The sequence below is a fragment of the Bos indicus x Bos taurus genome, chromosome 9 (assembly GCF_003369695.1).
Source record: "Bos indicus x Bos taurus breed Angus x Brahman F1 hybrid chromosome 9, Bos_hybrid_MaternalHap_v2.0, whole genome shotgun sequence".
Taxonomy (NCBI): domain Eukaryota; kingdom Metazoa; phylum Chordata; class Mammalia; order Artiodactyla; family Bovidae; genus Bos; species Bos indicus x Bos taurus.
In genome coordinates, this window is record NC_040084.1 from 94,004,953 (window position 1) to 94,024,653 (window position 19,701).

At 36.4% G+C, this 19,701-nt stretch overlaps 1 protein-coding gene across 9 annotated transcripts in view; it reads left to right on the forward strand.

Annotated features, from left to right (window-relative positions):
- The window catches only part of ARID1B (AT-rich interaction domain 1B), a 439,749-nt gene that overhangs the window by 263,448 nt on the left and 156,600 nt on the right, over positions 1-19,701 (forward strand). The gene's annotated exons all lie outside the window — the stretch shown is intronic.

Genomic DNA, 19,701 nt, shown 5'->3' on the forward strand with positions numbered 1-19,701 from the left:
GATCTAAGGTTGAACTTTTGAATTTTAGAAAATGCGAAGCTATTGAAAAATTTAAAGTCAAGAAGGGGTTAGATTTGCAACTTAGATGATTTTGGCCCCTTTGCGGAGGTTGGACTTGCCAGAGACCAGTGAAGGGCAGTTGACTGAGTCAAGTGAAAGATGATGTGGGCCTGACCTGCCATGGTGGAAGAGGAGAAAGATCCTGAAGCAGAAAGCCTGTGGGACCTGATGATCACAGATGTGAAGGATGAGGAAGGCAAAGGCGCTGAGGGTGAAATAAGGAATAGATTGGCTGCACTGAAATACAGAGCATGAAGGGAGAAGTTACAGAGTTTTATAATTACAGTCTTCCAGACCTGTAGCTTTTTATTAGATTTACTTACCTTTTGTACATATTTGCTAGTAATTCTTAAACCAGGTAACTAAACTAGTGAGGACTTTTTACTAAGGGAGCCAGACTTTACTTTCATATACAAGGACTGCATAGTTGCCATCAATTACTTTGAAAGTCAAAGTTTCAGAGGATAGTTGATGACAGTTTGAGAGGACATGGTTTGAGAACTCTTACTTGACCCCTGCTTTCCCTCCTAGATGCTTGACATTTTGTTAGTGCAGTTGAGTAGTTGTACAGGTTGTACAAGTTAAGCTGCAAGTACAGGTGGATGACATTGTAATACTACCAAAATCACAACTGTTTACAGGGTTATAAGCTTAGCACAAGGTATTACATTATGAATAAATACAATCTAAAAGTAAAAAGATATTAATACTTTATAAATATTTAGTAAAGTAACAAGTTTTATATCCTTAAAATGCTTTTTATGTCTCTATATCTAAAACTACTAAAATAAAATTTTAACTATAAATAGAGCTTATTCAGTATGATTTGCAGTATTTGACATATGGCCATCTTCTGAATTTTTCATTGTTTTTGCTTAATACCCAGCATGCATGCAGAATATTCATTGCATGTTTAATAAGCATGTAGGGTCAGTTCCTGTGGACTCATCTCCATAATCCCTCGTACTTACTGAGTGTGCAGCAGGCTTGTGGAAGATGATTACACCAGCAACTCCCATGGCCTACCCTACTGCGTAATGACTTTGCATTTGTTCTGTAGCTAAACTAGCAGATTGCTTTTGTAGCCTTCAATCCATTTGTAGGAACACAATTGAAAGTTTTTCCCAGTAATTGAATGATTTTTAAAGAATTGGATTCTTTTCACTTTTGCGTATCTATTCCAAAGTGTTTAAACACAGAACTAAAAATGACAGATATGAATATTTTTATTGTTTCATTATCTGTAAGTCAGCAAATATATTTTTATCTTGTTTCTTAAAAGATCTAGGTATTCAGTATTGATCACTTATATGCAGTTGGCCTTTTCTCCTATCTTTACACTGGGAAAAAATAACTCAAGTATCTGATTTACTAGTAACATGTTAATGGCATCTTCTTGGTGGATGAGTAGATCTCAGGAGTGTCTGTCTGTCCCATATATGTCCCGGATTCATTTAGTGATCTTTAACATGGCCTTTGTCTCTTTATCTTTTTATGGCCCCTATCTAATTACTTGATTCTTGTTTACTTCTCTTTCTCTCAAGTCAAACTAAAATCTAAAACTTAATATCTACAAGCATGAATTTGTCAGTCTCACTAGAAAATGACTTAAGCGTCTTGGGACCCAAACAACCTATTTCTGCTTATGAATGTGGGGAGACTATAACCCAGGGAAACAGTTTTGCAGTCGTTCAAAACTATCTGCCTGTTGTGGCTCTTTTAAGATGAATTTTTTTAAAGTTAATCTAATGGGAAATGACTGTGCTCTTTCTTCTTCTTCACAATTCTTAAGTTCACACAAATCCTGACTCAGTGTTTTGTTAGGCTTATCTCAGTCACTGGTAACTTAGAATTTGAATTGGTTACTGTTGCATAGTATATTAAACACTTCAGCTGTTCTAGTGGTTCTGATTTTTTTTCTCTGAATTTGGTAACTGATTTCCTTGAGGTTGTTTCTAGGTCTAGTGAAATGCTTAGTTAATTTAAAATTATGTGTACTTAACAAACAAGAATTTCAGTAAACAGAAGAAATGTTTCAGAATTTAAAAGTGAGCAGAGATATGTGGAAAGGAAATTTCTACAAACTGTAAACTGCTGATTTTGACTTTAACTCTGGTTAAGACCTGAATATATTAAAAAGTTTTTAATTCTATAGAATAATAAATCAGGAATCTGAGGGACAGTTAACACTGGTTGCTTCTTTTTACAAGATAAGTATGCCTTCTGTGTCAATAATACACTAAGTAAAGGTGGTAGTGATAATGCGATGCCTAGTCTAGTGCCTAGTGAAGTCGCTCAGTCGTGTCCGACTCTTTGCGACCCCATGGACTGCAGCCTACCAGGCTCCTCAGTCCATAGAATTTTCCAGGCAACAGTACTGGAGTGGGTTGCCATTTCCTTCTCCAGGGGATCCTCCCAGCCCAAGGATTGAACCCAGGTCTCCCCCATTGCAGGCAGACACTCTACCGTCTGAGCCACCAGGGAGATGATAAATCAGCTAAGCAAATATATATAAAATTGTTAAACATAGAAAAAGGCTAAAAATTTCACTTTGTTGCTTATGGATTCTACAAAGAAATTTATAGTAGAGAAGTAAAAAAGAAGAATGAGTGAAATATCTCTGGGTCATTGAAAAAGATAAATATGATTTTTCCATAAATTTCTTAAGTGATCTCATAGAAATCTAAATAAATCTAAACTTAAACATTTCATGACCATAAATCTTTTACCTTCTCATTTGTTGTAGATAGCTATTAATCAGATCAGATCAGATCAGTCGCTCAGTCGTGTCTGACTCTTTGCGACCCCATGAATCACAGCACGCCAGGCCTCCCTGTCCATCACCAACTTTCGGAGTTCACTGAGACTCACATCGATCGAGTCAGTGATGCCATCCAGCCATCTCATCCTCTGTCGTCCCCTTCTCCTCTTGCCCCCAATCCCTCCCAGCATCAGTCTTTTCCAATGAGTCAACTCTTTGCATGAGGTGGCCAAAGTACTGGAGTTTCAGCTTCAGCATCATTCCTTCCAAAGAAATCCCAGGGCTGATCTCCTTCAGAATGGACTGGTTGGATCTCCTTGCAGTCCAAGGGACTCTCAAGAGTCTTCTCCAACACCACAGTTCAAAAGCATCAATTCTTCGGTGCTCAGCCTTCTTCACAGTCCAACTCTCACATCCATACATGACCACAGGAAAAACCATAGGCTTGACTAGATGAACCTTTGTTGGCAAAGTAATGTCTCTGCTTTTGAATATGCTATCTAGGTTGGTCATAACTTTCCTTCCAAGGAGTAAGTGTCTTTTAATTTCATGGCTGCAGTCACCATGTGCAGTGATTTTGGAGCCCAGAAAAATAAAGTCTGACACTGTTTCCACTGTTTCCCCATCTATTTCCCATGACGTGATGGGACCGGATGCCATGATCTTTGTTTTCTGAATGTTGAGCTTTAAGTCAACTTTTGCACTCTCCACTTTCACTTTCATCAAGAGGCTTTTGAGTTCCTCTTCACTTTCTGCCATAAGGGTGGTGTCATCTGCATATCTGAGGTTATTGATATTTCTCCCGGCAATCTTGATTCCAGCTTGTGTTTCTTCCAGTCCAGCGTTTCTCATGATGTAGTCTGCATATAGCTATTAATAAGTTAAGAATTATAAAGAAGCAAGATTTTAATATTTAATATTATTCACCTTTTTATTCTCTTGACTGGCAATAATTTTTAATTGTTTTCTTTGTAAAAAATATTTTCATTTATTTATTTTGCTGCACCAGATCTTAGTTGCAGCATGCAGGATCTTCTATATTCCTTGCATGCAGGATGTTTTAGGTGTTACATGCAAGCACTTGACAATATTTTTTAGTATTTATTTTAGGCAACTAAAATTTATTGTGTTAATACTAAATTTGTTACTCTTACATGTTACTTTTTATCCACATCTTGGTTGATTATGTATCTTAGGAAAACATGACATCAAAGTTGAAAGGAGTCTTCTTACCTCCAACTAACAAAGCCTCAGATGTACCGAGTCCTTAAACTCACTCTGAGCCTAACCTCATGCCTCACCTTCCCCTCAAACGCTTTTCCATCCTTGTTGTGTTTGACATTTATTCTCCCTTGTAGACTCAGGTTATATACATGCCCTACCTCTACCGTGACTTCCCTCGGTATCACAGACTTCTGAGCTCTCATCCTCTGAGCTTATACAATACTTACCGCCTTTGAAACGTATTTGGAATTTCTCTTCTGCCAACTCGGTTTTCTTTTTTTTTTTCTTTTGTGTATGGGAGACAGCATGGTCTGACCTGGCCCAGCTCTGTTACGTGGCCCTTTGCCCCAGCAAGATTGTAAGCTTGGAGACTCCATTTTGTTCATCCTTTTCTATCCATGTGACTTGCATTTGGTTTGCAGTGAATAAGTGTTGCTGACTAGGTATCATTGTATTGCTTGCTTAACAATCATGATTAAAAGCAAAAAAACCTGATATTATCATATTACTGTGCCTTTTCCCCCCTATTTTATAATTTTTTTCACTGATTTTTCCATTATTTGGCTTAATATACTTGCTTGGTGTTTTATATTGAAACTCTGTAGAGCTCAACTGAAGAAAAACCTACTCTTTGTTAATGCCTATTGAATGATTCTAGTTGACACTGATAACTTGTTGGTTCCAATTTGTTTCACTATTAACTTAAATTTAAGTTAATAAAGATATTAATGAATTCATTGAATTTATTCTGTCATTCTCATGCTTTTCATTTCAACAAATACCTGTGGAAGATACATGTTATGTGCTGGGAATGCAGTAGTAAGAATTATAAATCCTTGCTTCCATGGACCTTACATACTTGACACAACTTTTGGAATGATTTTATTCCAGGCAGAAATTCCAGGATAGATACAAATTTATATTCTCCTTTTGTATTTAATGTTCTGCTACTCTATGGTATAATTGCTTTAATTGAATCTGTTGTATTCTAGAAAATGGAATAGGATTCTAGTTTAAAGCTTACAAATGATGAAGGCAATAGTCATCTGTAAACAAAATTTCAAAATAAAAGTGAAACTTATTTTGTCTTTTTAAAAATAAGTTACTTTTAATTATGGAAAATTGTCTAGGTGGAGGGTTATATTTGGCAGTGACTTCAGTGACTTTTGGACTTACTCCTTTATTTTGACATCTGACCATTATGAAAATCTCTCTCTTTTCCTCCTTCATATAAAAGTAAAAGTTATGATGCAATTTGTATCTTATCTAACTGCTTGTTATAAGGTCTAAGAGGGAAGTAGAACACAACCTTGGTAGCTCATCTCTGAATGGACTCCCTTTACTAAAGAACCAAAAAAGTGACCTTGGAGAAAAGTGGGAGGAGGTTCACTTGCTATTTTTCTTTTCTGGACAATCCAACTTACAGGACTCAGCCTAATCAGTTCTCACTGCATATTCTGTCATCTAGAACTGTGCTGTCTAATACAGTACTTACTAGCCATGTGTGGCTATCTAAATTAATTAAAATTAAATTTAAAATTTATTTCTTTAGTTGCACTATGTAGATACATTTCAGTAGCTACATGTCATTATTAGCTACCATATTGATGGAGTACATACACAGAACATTTCCAACTTGAAAAAAAGTTCTGTTGGCCGGAACTGGTCTAGAAAAAAAGTTTCAAGAATTCACATGATGTAAGACATTGTAACATAACACATTTCACAATTAGAAATGTTTTAATTGATTAAAAAAGAAATGTCCTGAGGATTAGAGCAGATTAGTAGAGAGCAGAAGGAATTTGCTGTTCTAGTAAAGTAACATAAACCAGAGGGGATGTTCTATTTGGTAAAAAAAATATGTGTAAAAAATGCAGTAAGGTTGGCATTTCCCATTGGATTTTGAGAGCAGAAAGATTTTAAACTGGGTAATGAAATTAGGCATCCTTCTGGTTGTGACTCTTTTAAGTGGGTCATTAATTCATTTATTTACCTGGGGTTATGTCTGGCAGGCTATGAGTTAGTATTTCAGATTTAGAATATTTCACTTTACATGGTAAGAGATTTTACCTGTTCAAATATCTTTTCTTTGTTAATGTAGCCACATGAAAGCATACATAAATCTTCTGTTTAAAAACACATCTTTTTTAAAAATTGTGGAAAAAATAAAAAAAATAAAAAATTGTGAAACCATTTGACTTTGGTTCTTCTAATCTCTTTCCAGGATGTATTTTCTAGTGAATTTACTTGGTTAACTCTCTAAGATGGGTGTGAATAAAGCTTAGGTGAAAAAGTATATTTCAGTTAACAATGTCAGTGAAATGAAACCAGCAAACATTTTCTTTTTGAAGTTCATAATCTTATGAACTCATTATTTTTCATAATATGAATTTATTTTTGCATTTAAAATTTTTTATGAATGGAAATCCTTAGAGGAATAAAGGACAAAGCTTATTCTTTATTGTTTCAATTAATGAGTTTAAAATGAGAGATGTATTGGTAAAGCAAAAGAATTTCTGTTTCTCTGTAAAAGAAAGACTGGAGGAGGAGAAAAGAAAAACAACTCCATAGCAGTTCTCAAGTCCCGATTTGGGAATCCATGTTGAGTCCTTCCCTTCTTTTGTTAGAGAATTTCCCAGCCTCTCCTTCTGCCATCTGCTGGTGGTTTAAACACTTACAGCTTTGATTTTAAAATAAATGTCCTTTTTTTCTTATTTAGAAAAGATTTGAGGAAAATGTTCTATTTATAGTCATCTGTAATACTTTGGTGTAATTTTACTTGTTTAATTATCTTTTTAAAAGCTATTTTAGCTTCTTTTCCAACTCTATCTTTAGAGGTGTATGTGAATATAAAATTTAGAAAAAAAAAAAAAAAAAGAACATTTTGAAGGCCAAAGCTTATACTATTAAGAGATAAAGACAGACTAACTGATGAAAGATCTCAAGGGCCACACAGAGGAGTTACTTGACATTTGTTGGTGGGCGATGTCTTCTCTAAATTCTGAATTTGGATTAACTATGAAACAGCAACTTTGCCCCACTCTTTTGTAATTAAGACTGCTTGATCTAAAGTGAGGAGACCTATGGTTTACTTTTATTTTAAGTCATAGCATAAAATTGGAAAATTGATTTCTTGATATCACCAAAGTTCTTTCAGCCCTAAAATGCTGCATGTCTTCCATATTCATTAGGTTGAATCTTCAATTCTATCCTATTTTTTTATTCTTCTGATTTCTCCCTGTGTTTACTAGTTGAAGCTATTGTCATTGTCTTGGGAAAATGAGACTTTTTGTTCAAGAACATATTTTACAAATGAAATAAAGCCAGGCCAAATTTTTAAAAGAGAAACAAAGTATAGGGATTTGATTTTCTGCCATCCTTAATCTTCTGTCTTAACTTCCTTTCAAGCCACCTTAACTAATTATAGAGCCTTAGATTCATGAGTCAGTTATTTGTTCTTTGTTTTGTCAAAGAGGAAAAGTAATCCAAAATATTACTCTGTTTCTTTTCAAAATGAATGAGGCTGAGGGAGGTAACATGACTGTTTTTAGGTCCTTAGTGGCAGAGAGGAAAAAATTCAAGCTTCTGCCTCCCAGGCCAGTGCCCTTTATACAAAATTACAGCAGTGCTTATTTTTAGTCTTCCCAGTACTGGAACTATAGATTAGATTGAATCTTACGGAATTGACATTTTTACAGCTCATAAATGGTCCAGTGTTGGCAGTTTCATGTGGCTCGGTCCAATGTATTAGGGTTCTCCTATACATTTTAGATCTACATTTTAGTAGTGAAAACACTATTTTTATTTAAAAGCTGATATCCCATTTGGAATGTTTCCATGCATTCTGTTTGAAATATCACATGATCACAAGATGTTTGTGGAGTTTAATTGTCATGAAAGAAATTGCTAAGCCCCATAGCCCAATGGAGAATACACTCTGATGTTATATACAAAATCAGAAATATTTATCATGGCCGAGTGGGTTCTTAGTGTGATAGGAGTTCCGTTTCTTCTAGACCAAATGCTCTGTCAGGTGATGGTAGCGGGCAGACTCTTTGGATGGACTTCCTGACTGTATGGCATGGGCCGCTAGATCTACTAAGTGTATTTGTATAAAAATGTTTGTCCTAAAGGTGGTGAATATGGGAAACTGAGTGTAGGCAAGCAGAATTCATCTCTGCTTTTGTCAGGCTTGCATTGGTTTTTAAGAAAAGATATTAGGAATTAAGCATGGCCTCAAGTGCTGTGGATCTCAAAACTGATCTTTTTAAGGGAGGGAGGAGTTAATGCTTGAAAGAAAGCTTATTTACTTGCATATTCTGACATTTGATTGACTGTTTTTCTACTGGGACATTACTTTGGCACTATTTCCTGAGGACTTAATTTTCTAGTAATAATAAAAATGTGCATATATTCTCCTTATCCCCACCTTCAAACACCTGTTCATTGGGATGTGCACAAATGATTAGAGACATGTTTCTGGGCTTGCCTAGAAAATTCCTTAGCATAGAGTTACTGTGACCATATTAATAACATCAAGCTGCTTAAGATTTTGTTGGGAAGAAGCAATTACTCCAGGGGAGATGGAGGGGTGATTTTGATTGCATGTGTTTTACGTTCTCTCCTATGCCAAATTTTAAAGCCAGTTTTGTTTCTTCAGATGGTGAAAGCCCTCCTCTTCCCTTAAATCTGGCTTTTACCCAAGTCATGTCAATTTTTGCAAGTCAGTTGAGAATGTCAAAGTGACTGGTGTTGAAAGAGCCAATATGTTGGAAGATGCTTAAAGCCAAGTAGAACATTTATATAAATTAAGGAATATATTAGATGATTTTTAAAAATCAGATTTAAAAAAAAACCTGTTGAATTAATAACTTGCATACCAGATGTATCACTGATAAATACTTGTAACAGATATTCCCCAATAAGCAATAAAATTACCATTTTACAACTGAAGTAATCTATCCTGTGGGTACATTTGCAAAGATACGCCAACAAAAATACATGCAGAGTTCTTGAAGTAATAATGCAAATAAAACATTTCGTATTATAATTTTAAAATAACAGGATTAGGAAACAAGAAAAAGTCTGGGAGACTATTTGTTGTGTCTACATTCTGCTTTTACTCTGGTTTTTTGGCAGTTGGGTTTTTGATATTGTATTACTGCCTTAGCGTCTTTGTGTGCGTTTAAGAGCCGAATTGTCTGGCAGAATTGTGGTTGAAAATCTCACAAATTCTAAATAATAAAAGTCAAAAATATATCTTATTTGCCTCGTTGCGATAATGGTCTATTTTAATATTTTCCTGAATTCTGCTGATGTCACGGCTACCACTGAATCAGTAAGCAGAGAGTTTTGCCGTGTATAGTTTATTCACTTGCACACAGCCACAGTGTCCTTGCAGTGTGCAGTGATTGTGTGGTCCCACATGCCAAGTCACAGGACTTGCTGCTGTGATTTGTTGCCCACTTTGCCCATGAGTGGGCACTGGCCTCCAGCTGAGCAGGGAAGCCTTCTTTCCAGGCCAGAACTACCTCTGGTGTGGCTTTCCTTTGATCTTAGGTGGAAATGTGAAAGGAATGATTCAGGGGAGGAAGTGAAAGATGTACAGGGAATTGTAGGTCTCATGCTCTATGTGATCAAGTCAATTAAATCCTACGGAGCTACACATTACAATTTAAGGCCCTTATTTGGCTGCCTCCTAAGATGCCATGTACATTTTTCTAAGAAATTCCTCTTAAACTCCCTCCACTCTTCCCAAATTAAATTTTCATTTCAGTATGACTTTCTTATCTCTCACTGAGGGGGAGAGGGGGTGAAGAATGGAATGAGAACTAAATATAGGCCTAGATGGGCTATTACACATTAAATATCATGGTAAAATCAATAAGCTTCTAGAAAGTATTCAAACGAATTTACTGAACATTTGTCAGAATTTAAAAATACGTATGTTTATTTATTGCATCTTAAATTTGTAATTTTCTTCTCAATTTCTCACATTCCTGTTTTTGACTTATTTAATTTTTAATTCCTTTATCGAGGTATATTTTCTTCATCATATTGTGTTCAGTTCAGTTCAATTCAGTTCAGTTGCTCAGTCATGTCCAACCCTTTGCAACCCCATGAATCGCAGCACACCAGGCCTCCCTGTCCATCACCATCATACTGTGTTAACCTGTATTTAATGTCATAGTTTTAAAAAATATTATTTATTACTACAATATAAGAATAACAGATATTCGATTTAAAAGTATATCCTGTGACAAATGAGTAATTTGGAAAGAATTTGGGAAATCCTGATTTTTTTAGGGTACAGAAGATATCTTCACCATGTAGACATGGGAAGGGCTTCAATTTTGATGGTAAATAAGTATCTTTATAAAAAATTGAGTATTTTGTTTTACCTTATGTTAGTCACGAAGTCAAGTAGTGATATCATTCATAAAATGACTTTTTTGAATGACAGTGGAATTTTTCATTGTATGCTATTTAATAGTATGTGCAAACATGTAGAATCACAAGTATTAATAAAGACGTGTATGTGCGTTTTGTGAATAGTTCCTGCTTTTGCACATGTATTTGTACATTCTTTTTTATTTAAACACAGAATGTATGGAGAAGTTGACCTCCCTAAAGGATAAGTTTGAAAAGGAAGGAAATGGAGATCTGCCAGGCTTGTTGGCTAGAGTCATGGACAAGAGCAAGGCCTGTCTGAACTGCCACTCAGTTTTTATTCTGCGAGTTTGCAGGGCTGGTGATTAGAGTGGCTTTCGCCCAATTATGCTGTGATTATTCTGCTGCACTGTAATTGACTGGGGAGATATGCTAATACCTGTCATTTGGGATGATAAAAGATGAGCGGGGGACGCAATGCATTATTTAGCTGGCTGTGTGATAGATGAGGGATGCGCAGAGTGCTTTAATTGCTGAGAAGAGAGGTTAAGCTGAACGAACGGATGAATTAGAAATGAGTTTTTTTTATGGCTTGTGGAAAAGTGAAATAAAGGAAAATGTGCCTTAAACTAAAGCAGCAGATAGAAATGAGCACAACGAAACTAGATCCAGGCAGCTTGCTTTATCAGTTTAAATATTAACGAAAGGTGCCGTTTAGACTTCAGTAAATAATAATTGGAAGTAGATATTATAATAGATAGTCATATTAAGCAAAAACATTTGTTAAAGAAATTGTTTTTATTTGAGATGACAATATTTGTGATTTGTAACCTCGTAAATTCATACTGTATTTTAGGTTATATTGAAATGCAGTATGCAGCTATTCCGAGTTGCATGGTTTGTATCTTTTGAATGTTAGCTTAGAAGTATCTAGATTTTTTGTTTCTGCATATCTTTCAGTAAATGCAGGTGGAGGAAGGCAAGAACGGAAAACAAAAAAGAATGTTTGTAATACTAGCAAAATGTAGTAACAGAATTGATGAGCGAGAGTGTATGACTAATTCTTGAGTGACAGGATTGAAGACAGCCAGTGATACATTTTTTACATGCTGTACGCTTGGTATTTTTATGGAAAAAGAATTTATGAAAGAGTGGTGTTTTCCCTTTTGTATCATTTCCTTTTGTCACACCCATGTCTAATCTTAACAAAAGTATATAAAAATGATCCATTGTAATCTGCATAGTTATTTATATGATTTGTTGTTAGTGTTTTACTTCATTTTAGCTTTGTGCATTTAATAAGTAGGTAACTATTTTGAGAATGCAGGCAGACCAGCAGTTTATGAAAACTGTTGGAAGCTGAAGGCTGAGGCCTTTCCCACATTGTAGGTTTTCAGACACACTCTGCTTTACCAGATCATGATGTGGGAGAATGTTGTCCTCAACTGTGCTATTTTGTCTTGTAGATGAAGCACCGAGAATACAGGTTGAATAGCAGAAGTTGTACTTTTTGTAAAACAAAGAAAATGACTTTATATATTGTTGCATTATCTCCAGACTGTCCAGCTTCTCAGAGCCTGTGTGACTCAGCTAGTAGAGCAGAATTTATCAGGGAACAGCTTTCAGCCAGGTTATTGAATGGTAATGGATCTGTCTAGAACAAAGCAACCTTTTGGAATGGATGTCAACTGCAGACAGATGCTATACTCTGCTGCTCAAGTTTTGTTGGAGCTGATCACTTTTGCCCAGTGTAATTGATACCTATTTTGCACATTCATTCCCAAACAAAGTAAAGTTTCCTCATGGATGTTGTTATTCAGTCTCTTTCTTAGAATTCCCAAGTAGACTCATAACTATCTAACTCTTTGAGACAGATAAAATATTAAGGATTGCTTCTAAGATTAAGAAGATTAAGAACATCTTGTAAGGCTTAGTGAAAGTTACAAGGAAAAGATGCAATTAAATGGACAGAGGTAGGAACAAACGCAGCAACTTATGAACAAACAACAGCACTGAAGGGCAATGTTTACAAGCTTTAGGTACACTAATTTAAAATTTTATGTTTTACTTAATATCACCTTCATCTCAATAATGAATGATGGAAGCAGCACTTTGGAGATGTGGTATCTTGCCTTTTTTCTTGTCAGTAGTATAAAAAGAGTAGTATACAAACTGATTTAATTTTGTACTTCTTTTAAAAAATTACTAGCAGTTTATTGTTTTTCCTTCCTGGTAGGCAGTTATTCAATCCTGAGATACTGTGCTTAAATCTTGGCTATAATTATCATCCTTGAATGTAAAAGTGATTCTTAAAGTTCTCCATTTTGAAAGGTTTTGCTTTGTTTAATGTAGTCAGAAAAAAAATCATATTTGTGGCTTTTGTTGTTGTTGTTCATTTGATGTAATGTGTCTCACTATAAATTTGAAATTGTTCTTTTTTACACAGTTGTCATGTCACCATTTACCTTAGATTTAAGTTCTTCCCCATAGAAATGCTCTTTCTTAACTGAGAATTGTAACATGAGACAACATAAACTTTCTTAAATTCCCTTAGCATCCTTTAATATCCTTACCATCCAGTTGAAGGGCTTTTTTAAAATGATGGTGAATTATAATGTTTTTTAAATAATATGATTATATTATTTTATAAAATTTAGAATAATATAGAATTATTGCCACAGGAGACATTATTATACAGTTCATTTCTCTTGTGTTATAAAGGTAGCAAATGAGACTCATGTGAGGACATCAGACCCACTAGCCCTAGAATCTCCTTGCTCCTAATATGGGGCTTTTTCTTTTATGCCTGTGGAGATGATTTCTGCCTAATGAGCAAGATATATGGAAAATAGTTGTGTATGCTATCCATGAAGGGGTAAAGAACCATCGCATACACCTGCTTTCTGGAGGTTACTAGTACAAGTGTGGGTGCTCAAATTAGTTCAAACAAATCATTGAAAAATACATTTCATTTTAACACAAGATGTATTTATATGTACCTCTCTCTCCATCCATCTTACGTCTTACAGTTGTCTCAGTCGTACCTAATTCTACAATTATTTTTTAGCAATTCATTCAGCTTTAGTAGAGTTTTCTCCACCTCCCCTCTTTTCACTTGAATGCATTAATTGGTTCCATATTCCATTAAGTTTGACAACTGGAGAAGCATGTAGCATAAGCACATTTAGGGGAGACACAGCAACTGTTAGGAAGCAGGCACCTCGACAGGCATAGGTAGAAAGGCTGGAAGGCAGCCTCCCCCCTCTACAACTTTGCACGATGTCAGGAGGTAATGAAGGCTTTGTTAATATATCCAGTGAGCTCCTCAAGTTTCTACTCTGTGGACCTGGGAGACAGACACTGCTTTCCCTTTGAGGTCTCTTTTACAACTACTGGTTCATTTCCTTGAAAAGGAACATAGAATTACTTTTCCTTCTGCATCCAGCCAGGTCCTCAATAATGCACCACTAAAAAGATAAGAGGTCAGTTCGCATATTAAGATTTTTATGGTCTTGATTTTTTTTCTTGCCAGTAAGGTAATGTTTGTTTTTTTTCCTGTCTCTGTCATGTAAATTTTTGCTTTGAGACAAAAACGTTAATGTAAATAGTTACCTTAAGTTTCAAGGCTTTAGCGTCAGTGTAGTATCTCCTTGTAATATTTTGTCTTTCTTAAACTTATTATAACACTCTTGATGAGGATAGGAAACAAAATTTTTAAAAAAGTAAAATTTAAAAATTCCTACAGGTGCCCTCTGGTTAGATTTGAAAGGAAAGAAAAATTGGTAATGTATTAGTTTTCTACAGCCAAATAACAACTTACCACAGATTTAGCAGCTTAAGATCACACATTAACTGTCTCATAGTTTCCATGGGCCAGCCATCCAGTTCTGGGGTGCTCTGCCCAGCATCTCACAGGGTTGAGACTGAGGTATTGCTGGGGCTGAGATCTCGTCTAAGCTGCAGGTCTTTCTCCAGGCTCACTGATTGTTGACAGAAGTCACTTCCTTGTAGCTCTAACTCTGAAGTCCCCATTGTCTTGCCAGTCATGAACCATTCCCCCATCACATGGCCCTCTGCACAACATTTTGCTGCCAGGAGAGTTTTTTTTTTTTTAACCAATCCATTTTTTAATTCTTAAATTCTCGACATTACAGAACTAAACTGAAATTTATTAACATTCCACTCTTACATTTCTTATCGACAAACAGAAATAAAATTCATGAGCCAAAAACCCAAAACAAAACTAAAAACAGGGAAAAGCTTATAAAACTAAATATGGATCCCAGCATTAACAGCTGAACAGAGAATGTGATTTTTACATTCTTAGCAGATGATAAAGTTGTGGAGAAACTGAACACTTACAAATTATTTAAAACCTGGAATCACTGACCAGAAATTACACAGTTGGATCATGGGAAAACAGCAGAAAGGGTTATGAGAGAACCTACACTGTTCTAGCTGCACCCCATGCCCTTCTCAGAAGAAAGCCTGGCATTGATTAGATATTGGGCCAGACTAATACTGGCAGCAGAACCAGTGATAGTAACCTGCCTACCAGTAGAGCCTTCCACTGGGTTGGCAAACACTAAGCACTAAGAATAGGAGCCATCCAAAATTCTGCCTACTACGGGTACGGGTTCACATTTGCTGTCAGATTTTAGGGATGAGAAGGTTTTGTCTGCATGTACTCAAAGTATCATTACTGTGAATTTTTTTTTAAATGCAGTTCTGAGGAAATGAAAGTGGGGTATAATAGAACATGTTTGACTGACAATATTGAAAATAAACAATGAGCACCTTTAACAGGGTGATCCATCATAACAGCAGTTTTATTTCTCATATCGTTAGCTCCTGAGGCTTTGCTGTAGAGCAGGAGTAGTTTCTTCTTGTGGACTCCTACTGTGCAGTTGATGTACTTCTGAGACAGGTGGAGAATGCTCTGCATGGCTGTTTGCAGCGATTACTGCAATTTCTTCTTCCAGTGGATATGCTTGGTTATGATCCCAAGCATCTTCACAGGAGTGATGATATTAGAAAACCAAGTGTGGCGATTCTGGTTAGTTTTATAGACTTGCACTGCTAACTCTGCTAAATAAGGGGAAAAAATTCACTCACTATTAAATAAAAATGTTTTGACAGTCAAATTTGACTAGTCATTTTTAAAGTGAATAAGAAACTTCGGCTTACAAAGATCAAGTTTTAATTTTTAAATAATTATTGTATTTTCTCCTATGAATTCTATGGATCAGGCCCAGATATGATATATAAAAAATACAAACTACCTTTTTCCTTTTTTGTAAATCAGTCTTAACTTATCCTACTAACATTATGTACCCACATAAAGATATTTTTAATTTATCTTTGATACCTACTTCCTTTCAAAATTCCTTTAGAAGAAAATGATATATTTTAAGTAGGATTTCTATTCACTTGATTTGAGTCCTTTTGATAGAGGACTTCTCTTGAGCCAAAAATTTAAACTGGCATAAGTGAAGCGAATATAATGATGTTTTGAAGTTACTTTGGAAATGTGACAAAACTTTAGTTTTTTAAAAAAAAATTTATTTTATTTTAATATAAATTTATTTATTTTAATTGGAGGCTAATTACTTTACAATATTGTATTAGTTTTGCCATACATTGACATGAATCCGCCATGGGTGTACACATGTTCCCCGTCCTGAACCCCCCTCCCACCTCCCTCCCCATCCCATCCCTCTGGGTCATCCCAGTGCACCAGCCCCGAGCATCCTGTATCATGCATCGAGCCTGGACTAGAGATTTGTTTCACATATGATATTATACATGTTTCAATGCCATTCTCCCAAATCATCCCACCCTCGCCCTCTCCCACAGAGTCCAAACTTTAGTTTTTAAAAGTAGTAAATATTGGACTTCCCTGGTGATCCAGTGGTTAAGAATCCACCTACCAACCCTGGTAGCTCAGATGGTAAAGAATCTGCCTGCAATTCAGGAGACCCTGGTTTGATTCCTGGGTTGGGAAGATCCCCTGGAGAAGTGATAGACCACCCACTCCAGTATTCTTGGGCTTCCCTTGGTGGCTCAGTCGGTAAAGAATTTGCCTGCTATGCAGGAGACCTGGGTTTGATGCCTGGGTTGGAAAGATCCCCTGGAGAAGGGAAAGGCTACCCCCTCCAGTATTCTGGCCTGGAGAATTACATGGACTGTTCATGGGGTCACAAAGAGTTGGACACAACTGAGTGACTTTCAGTTTCACTTTTCACTTTTACTTTGCCAACGCAGGAAGGATCCCACATGCTCACAGGGCAGCTAAGCCTGTATGCCCTAGAGCTCTGCTCCACAGCATAAGCCACCACAGTGAGAAGCCCACACACTGCAACTGGAGAGTAGCCTCTGCTTGCCACAGCTAGAGAAAGCCCTCATGCACCAATGTGGACACAGCGCAGCCAACATAAATACGAAAAACTAATATTTACTGCACTTATTTCTAGAATCAAATAAAAATCAGAAGGATTATATTTAGATAGGGTTGATGATGGCAACAACATCCATCATAACTAGAATAGGATGACTTTCTAGCATTACAGAGGAATTACTAATGTTGGCATAAAAATTGCTAATTTTGCTTCTTTTGTAGAACTTTTTGAGTTTCAGTGGAGTATTTTACAGATTCATACCTTTTTGCAAGTGTGTGTAGCCACAAGATGAGCTGTATAGCACTTAAGAAAAGCAGTGGGCCTAGTATGACAAGACGAATACTACTTAAAGCTAAAGTGACAAAGATTGTTCAAGCTACTGCCAAGGCTCCCTGTGCACCAATCCCTCCAGTAGGGTTAGGGAGTTAAGACAGATTCAGATGCCTCCTTGGATGACACCAAGCTTTTCTCTGAAGTATTGTCAGCATCGGTTCCTTGCACTGCTTTCTCTGTGCTAGACTTGGCTTTCATTTCCCACCACTCTGAAGGCCACCTTTTTTGATGGCATATTTAATAAGAGCCAGCCTCGTTATCAGAGAGGAGGCAGCTGTTACACGTGGGTTCTTGTTTTGTTCACTCATTGTTGGGCATTAACGATGCTTGTTCTAGCCGTCATTGACTCTCCCTAGCAGTTGGAGCAGAGAAGGCGATGGCACCCCACTCCAGCACTCTTGCCTGGAAAATCCCATGGACGGAGGAGCCTCGTGGGCCTCAGTCCATGGGGTCACTAAGAGTCGGACACGACTGAGTGACTTCACTTTCACTTTTCACTTTCATGCATTGGAGAAGGAAATGGCAACCCACTCCAGTGTTCTTGCCTGGAGAATCCCAGGGACGGGGCAGCCTCATGGGCTGCCGTCTATGGGGTCACACAGAGTCGGACACGACTGAAGCGACTTAGTAGCAGCAGCAGTTGGAGAGATGGGGCGGTAAAGCCCATGTCAAGTGCCGACTGGTTACAGCACAACAGGGCACCATGGGCAGGGAAGTGCCATGTGGTGAGGATGCTATGGCCTTGAAGGACATTTGCGTTGCAGACGTTGGAGAAGCATCACGAACAGACAGGAATGAATAGACGGATTTGGCTGGGGTGAATGACTTTTGTGGGAGAGAGGTTGGAGGGCTTTGCTTGCCTAGATGTTTCATTGTGTTTTAGCATGATGAGATAGACATCACCAAAGGTGCTACAGCTTGGAAATGGGTTTAAAAAAAAAAAATTCATTTGCCAATAGGATCTCTTGACTTAAGAAAAACTGGATTTGGAAAAGATACTGATTAGTTGGATGTCTTCAGTTTTTTAGAATTAAATAAGAAAATATGAAAGTGCTTGGAAAATAGTAAATTAATATATAAATGAAAATTTTACATTATAGCAGCTTGTTATATAATAGATTTACATCAAGTCAGAAATAAAAGAAACTGGTGAAATGACTACATTAGCTAGTAAATAGTTTGACAAAATAATCAGCCCAATCAGTTCATTGCTTCTTAAAGAAATAGTTTGAGTTACGTATTTGTTCTTTGCTTTATTGCCATAAACTTTCATTGTGTAGTGAGTTTGTTTGCAAATGCTCAATAGTATACTATAAAATATGAGATTTGTTGCAGATAGAGTCTGAGTAATGGAAATTAGTCAGTTGGTAAGTTAAATCTTTATTCTTGATTTTTTACAAAAAGTTTGATGGGATTAGAGTGTTGGCGAGCTCCGAGACTCATTTCACCCAACATTTGTGAATTGCCTTCAGTGGGCCGGGCCCTGTACAAAGCCTGGGGTATAACTGAAGAGCGGAATGCAAGTGACTCCTGTCTCCCTGACTGCTGCCTGACTGCAAGTGGTAGCCTGGAAATCTGCTTCCTATCTTGGGAAGATTTTGTGACAGAACTTTTTTGAGAATCGGTGATTCTGATTTTTGACTACATATTTCCAAATTCACAAAATGCTTTGCAGGGGTTTAAATGAGATATAATGCATTTGGTTTGAAGGAGAGCAGTGAAAGGAGAAATTCATTTCAGTGCTTGTTGCTTAATCAACATCTACACTGCCACTTCATATCAGTGTCTGTCCTTTCCAAGTGAATTAGGTCTTGTGGACAGCACGTCAAGAGGACGTGTATTGTTCCTGGCAGGGCACTTGAATTTCTAATTACCAGATTCCTGACTTAATTGCAATTACCTGGACACCCAGGCAGGGTGAACTTTTGGAAAAGAATGTAATTAGAGAAACAGGAACTTTGCTGCCAACTCCTTGTCTAGATACTAACACTAAACAGAACACTGATAAGTTCACATCTGCAAAGACAGCCCATCAGATGATGAAAACAGTTCTTAAAGTATATTATGTATAGTACATCTCAGCTTTGGATTCATAAACAAATGTAACGTTAAAGCAGAGAAGATTCAATTTTTGCTTTATACTAGTGTATAGTATGCATATGTAAATCTTTTCAGAGTGGGTAAGTATCAAGAGTAAGTGAATTATTTATTGAATACGCCCTCTGTATGAACTCAGATATTACATACTTTGATTAATAAATGTAAAATCTTAAGATTAAGATCTATAGTCACTGAAAGGAAAAAAAGTCATTTTCCAATACTCAGTAACTTCAACAGTAATTTTTCTTAAATAACTCTTTTCATTAAAAACAAATTCACACAAATGAAAGTTTCAACTTAATTACAAATACAATTTTAAATTTATTTTTAAAGCATTTTATTATCTTTAAAACAAAATCTGAAATACTTTTCCATTTCTCTCATTTCCTCATCACTTTCAAGAGTCCTCACATACTGCCTTAGCAGAGTCACAAT